The 5,520-nt window shown below is 41.4% G+C and overlaps 1 long non-coding RNA gene across 1 annotated transcript; it reads left to right on the top strand.

Annotated features, from left to right (window-relative positions):
* The first annotated feature begins 536 nt into the window (after positions 1-536).
* LOC123288819 (uncharacterized) lies at positions 537-5,155 on the top strand. Its single transcript, XR_006532352.2, has 3 exons — positions 537-803; positions 999-1,057; positions 4,814-5,155. It is a non-coding gene; the product is annotated as an uncharacterized lncRNA (long non-coding RNA).
* Positions 5,156-5,520: the final 365 nt, after the last annotated feature.

Here is a 5,520-nt window from a genome sequence, read left to right as displayed (position 1 = left end):
ACAACTCACCACTGTCGCCTGCCCTCAGCCTCTCCCAACGTAAGTTTTCAAGTTTTTCTACTGCTCCTCATAAAGATAGCCAGCTATCCTGCCTGCACAGTTTTCTAAAGTCATTCACTGACACTTTTTTTTTTTTAGCAAAAACCACGAGTACCTCGAGACAAATACATTATGGAGACAACTGTCATCACAACCACATGTGGTATTATTTACTCACGTCAGTTTGAATGATTAATGTGGAAAAGTGGCTGGGCAGCTAATGAGATTGAGGGCCGTGTAGAACAATTTCTATGTGATTTTAAACAATGCCCACTCTGTCCGTGGAGAGTCACAGAAACATGAATAGCTGGCGCGGCTGCCTCCTCTCTCTGCTGACTCCCTGTCTCAGCTGGGTCCTCCCAGCACACTCCCTACTCCCAGAGACTCCAAATTTTCCATCTGCAGCCAAGGAAGAGAAAGCAAGGACCCTTTCTATTTCAGCAGCCTGGAGCTGTGGGCAGTGGCGGCCATCTGGCTGACGTCATTGGTGACTCCTCAGACAGCCAGAGGACAGATGAGACTTAGGGGGCCTTGCGAGAGAGTGAGGATTGTTGGCCGCTCTTTGCCTTCTTTAATGAGTGGCTGCGTAGACAAGGTTATAAACCAAATGATGCTTCATTCTTCAGAGAAACAGCATGGAAGCGGAAGAGTTTGAAAAAGAACAAGGTGCTACAAACAAGTCAGGAATTTGTTCTGCAGGCCTGTCAAGTCTATAAATATCTAGAATCCTGCTTACCAAGTATTGGTGTGAGGTATGTCTCCAGGTAATAAGAATTTTCTGTGTTCTTTTCTTTGTGGAAATCCTGAGAGACCACACAATAAAACAGTTTATCAGCATCCTTTGTTAGTACTCGTCCTATGATTATTACTGTTATCTCCATGTTACTGAGAGCGTGGCATTGAGAACTTGCTAGAGCCGTCCTAAATGTCTTGAATGTATTGTCTTGTTTAAATCTCAGGGTTGATGATGAAACCGATGCTCACAGAGTTGAAATAAGCTGCTGAAGGTCATGCAGTGGTAAGTGACCAGTTGGACTGGAATCCAGGGCTGTCTGACTCCACAACCGGAGTTCGTCCGTCACACATCCGCCTTGAGTATTACCTCCTTTCATTCCATTCTTTTGGTTTTGTGGTGTGCGTGGGAGGATGGGGCTTAGTGTTAGGAGAGGAAAGTAGAGGAAGGAGGAAGTGGCAGAGGCCAGCCTCCTTTAGACTGCCTACCACAGGGTGACGAGCAGGCCCAGGAGTGGGGCTGGTGGGGCTGGGGGTGGGGCAATGGGCAGGCTGGCCAGCAAACAGATGAGAAAATGAAAAGAAACTGTGGCTTTCTCCTTCTGGGTTATGAATCATGGCGCCAATCTCAGCAGCTTTGGTTGGGGAGTATTCTTTTCCATGACGTCACCTCAGCTTGGAGGCATGAGTTGTCTAGCATATAAGATACAAGGTAGAGTCAGAAAAGCTGAGAACTGTGAATGTCTCCTGGAAATGTCACTACCCTGATCCCTGTTGAGAAGTTCTCTAACACTTTAAAAGAGATCTCGTGCAAACATGAGTCACATAATGTGCGCATTTGGCCATGGCTGGGATCCTCCTGGAGTCCTCATCCAGTCACAGTATTCAGATGGCTGTCAAGCTTCTCATCACTCCTGCAGGATAAGCCTTGTGAATAATGAGAGGCCGTCTGAGGAGTGCTGACACCACTGGCCCTTGTGTGTGTGGTTTGTGATACTAATGTCAGACAAGACCCGAAATCAGATTCAGTACCTTATTTGCCTGTTATACAAAAAAAGCTATGTTTTTCCTGCCAGGAGCCAGCAAGAAACAAACAGACTATCATTCTGTTTGAGATGTTCATAAAAATGTTCAAGCAGAAATGAAAAAGAAAAGCAGAATGAAGCAGCAATGTTAAATCTAAACATGTAATCTCTTTATTACTTGAGACACCAATTCATACTATTAATTTCTTTTATTTTAGACTCTTTTTGTAAATTCCTGTTTCCTTCTTGTTTTGACTTCTTAGTCATGTTTGACCCAGAACACTCTCATACCACTGTTACATCAATATTTTGCTATCTTTGTCCTGCTTTAGGAGATAGGTGTGGGAATAAATATACCTTATAAAAAGAGAAATTATTTTGCGATTATTCCTTTTCACTAAAATGTCTGGCTAGAGCTACCTGATTTAAATTCATTATTTTTTACATCACCTGACTTGAAGAGAGCCCCGGTGACAGGATCTAGATGGTAAGAAATGGAAGCATAAGTGTACACTGGAATCTCCAAAGTACCAGCCATAACATCAGTTGAGCCGGCTTCCCAGACTCTTTACTCTTGGTAAAGTTTTTAACAAAATTTTAATTAATAATGTGGCCACATGTATTAATGTCAATGATCCATTTCAATTGATAGTGAAGCTCCTTTCAAACTAACTCTGCCACAATATCTTGTACCCATAACTTGGATACCGTGTTTCTCAAAAGATATTCTTGCAAGAGAATCGCCCAGAGTGCTGATCACAATGCACATGCCCGGTGCCCAGTCTAAAGCTGTTCAGTAAGACTCTGGAGATGGGCCCAGGGATACACACTTTTAAAATAAACTCTGTAGGTGATTCTTGGGCATACTGAAATTGAAAACCACTGGTTTAGAGTTCAGGTAACTTGAGCAACACATTTGTAGTCTGCATAGTCAACGTTAGTGATTAGGAAAGGTTCAGAAGTCCTGAGAACTGGTGTTCGTCTGTTCACTGAGTCAGCGAGCCTTTATTGAATACATCTGATAGTCAGTGTTGGCCTGGGAAGACCAGGGTGGGTTCTCTAAAGGCCCTATTTCCTATTTCTTTGGAATGGGGACACATGTCTGGGGCAGCGGTCCTCAAACCAGCGTGTCCATCAACATCATGCGGAGCTGGAGAAGAATGGATAGTCTCTCCCTACACACACACAAGCACACATATGCATACACACGCACACACATGCCTACACATAGAAACACATACGCACATACCCATCTGGGATGAAGATCGGGCCCCTAAATCTTTGAAATAGTGATTCTGACACCCAGCCAGCATTGAAGAACCACTTTATTAGAGAAACTCTGTGAACCAAAACACCGAACGGACAGATTTTTATGGGGAAAGACTTTTCAACAATTGTGGCAAAAACTTACTGCCATAGCTTCATTTTGAGCATGACCATTCATATATCCTTTGAAGGTAGTATTGGTCTTAAACAAAACCAAGTAAGACTGGTGGGAGAGTCCTTTCAGGAGAGGTCACTATAAGCCACAGGCCATCGAAGCACTGATCAGGGCATGTTTGAAAGATAATTAAAATTGAGTATCTGTTCAGCTGGATGCAAGAGATAGAGATTGTCACATTTTGGTTGGCATAAAAATACTACCATCGTCATGATTTAACTGAATATCCCTCATGCCCCTGGCACTACACTTGGAATTATCCACATTCACAAAATGGAAATAATTGCATCATATATAGTAGTAAATTTTAATCAAACTTCTTAATAGAATTATCGGTTCAGTGAAGTATAAAGTTTTCAAGCTTTTTTTTGCCCCTGGAAACTTTGGAAAACATAGGGAAAAAAATCATAGAGTCTTACCATCCAGAAATGATCAAAATGAGTATCTTCAGAGATAACTATTTTTCTCTCATTAACGTTATGATCATTTTTCATTTTATTAAAAATTATGCCTGAAAATTACGCTCAAATGGTTTATCAGGGGGTGAGGGAGAGAGAATGAGATAAAGCCTAGGTGAAGAGTATGCTGGCGTTCATGATACTGTTCTTTCAGCGTCTTGGTAGTTTGGAAATTTTCCAAAATAAAAAGTTAGGAGAAAATGCCACTTTAAGAAGTAAGAGGCTAAAGGGTGAATTATTCTAAACATCATGTAGTTAAGGTCTAAAACTGAAGATCATTGTTAAATACTTAGTTAACTACCAAATCAAAAAGTTCTAATCTATTAGGACTTAGTGGAAAAAATTAACTGTAGGAATTATGATTCTAAATTTTTATCAGTATAAGAGCTGTGGAGAGTCTTCTTATTTGTGTCTACCATCCACTGACATTTACAATGAATTAAAAGACAGGCATGCTTTCAAATGTATGTCACCAAATAATGGTGCCTAGCACTGGGATCAAAATAGGGCAGGCCAAAATGCTTTTAAATACAAGGCTCACCTGGGCGCATGCGTGAGCAGGTGCACACACATTCGATAGAAATATGTTTTTTTCCCAATAGTTACACTTTAAATCCTTTCTGGAATTAGACAAAATGTACATAGATAGCTCACATTTTAATTAATCATCCTACTATTGTTGTTCAAGTTGATGGGGTACGATTCTTGGTTTCATAAGGAATACCATGTTGATTTTTTTCTGATTTTGGCATTTCCTTAGCACACACATCTAGAAATGAATACTTCATGCAGTAATTTCTCTGAAAGTTGAGTCTGAAAGTATGGCTTTGCCCACTCTCAATGACAAAGACAAAGAGGGAGTCACTGGGAAAGCGTGTATGGGTCTTTAAGCAAGACTCTGACCCCAACCCATGGGATTGTTGGTCGGCATAGAGGTAAGCTGCTATGACAAAGGGACCCCGCAATACCGTGGTTTAAATCAGATGGAAATTTACTTCTCTCTCACTTTACCTCTCAGAAAGGAATGATTCAGAGTTGATGGGCAGGCTCTGACATTCTTAACACATGGCTTCCATTTCTGGATTCAAGGTGACTACTCCATTCTCTTTGCTTTACAGACAATGGGAAGGAGGAAATAACCTGAGAGAGTGCACACCAATCATTTCAACGGCAAAATCCAAAAGTGGCACACATCGTTTCAGATCCCATCCCATTGGTTGGGACATAGTCACTGGTTTCACCTAGCTGCAAGAAAGGATGGAAAATGAAGTCGTTACCTGGACAGCTGAGCCATGTGCTCAGCTAAAACTGAGAAAAGGGATTTGGGGGCACAGTTAGCAATCTGCCACAGCTTCCAACGAAGGTCTTGGAATCCAGAAGGTTGGCAATCCAGAAGAGCATTGTACAGCTGCCCCTTCATTCTATAATTCCTGTCTCACTCAACTTTGAGCCTTTGAGATGTAAGCATTGGAAACGTTAGAGTCAGATAGTGAAAGCTTTGCTAATTTGACAAGGAATGAAGTTTCATTAAACTTCTAAATGTGGCATTTTTATAGGTTATGGCCAAACTGAAGTTGGCCAAGCGTGAATGTCATTAGCTGCAGTTTTGTTTGTACTCCATAGTATGTTGTTCCTCTCTCTCTCTCTTCCTCCCTCTCCTTCTCTACATTTTCTTTCTGTTTTTGGGACTCTCCTTTTTGCATCGATAGGTACTCAAGAAAAAAATTCAGGGTTTCAGTTGGAAAAAACAAGTTTTAAAGTAGAATTTTCAACAAGACGCCTAATGAACAGTGGTCTATTCGCACAGCTGAACACCCTATTCACA

Source organism: Equus asinus, chromosome 11 (genome assembly GCF_041296235.1).
Source record: "Equus asinus isolate D_3611 breed Donkey chromosome 11, EquAss-T2T_v2, whole genome shotgun sequence".
Taxonomy (NCBI): Eukaryota; Metazoa; Chordata; class Mammalia; order Perissodactyla; family Equidae; genus Equus; species Equus asinus.
Note: the sequence above shows the minus strand (reverse complement) of the source record. Positions and strands in the feature narration are given on the sequence as shown.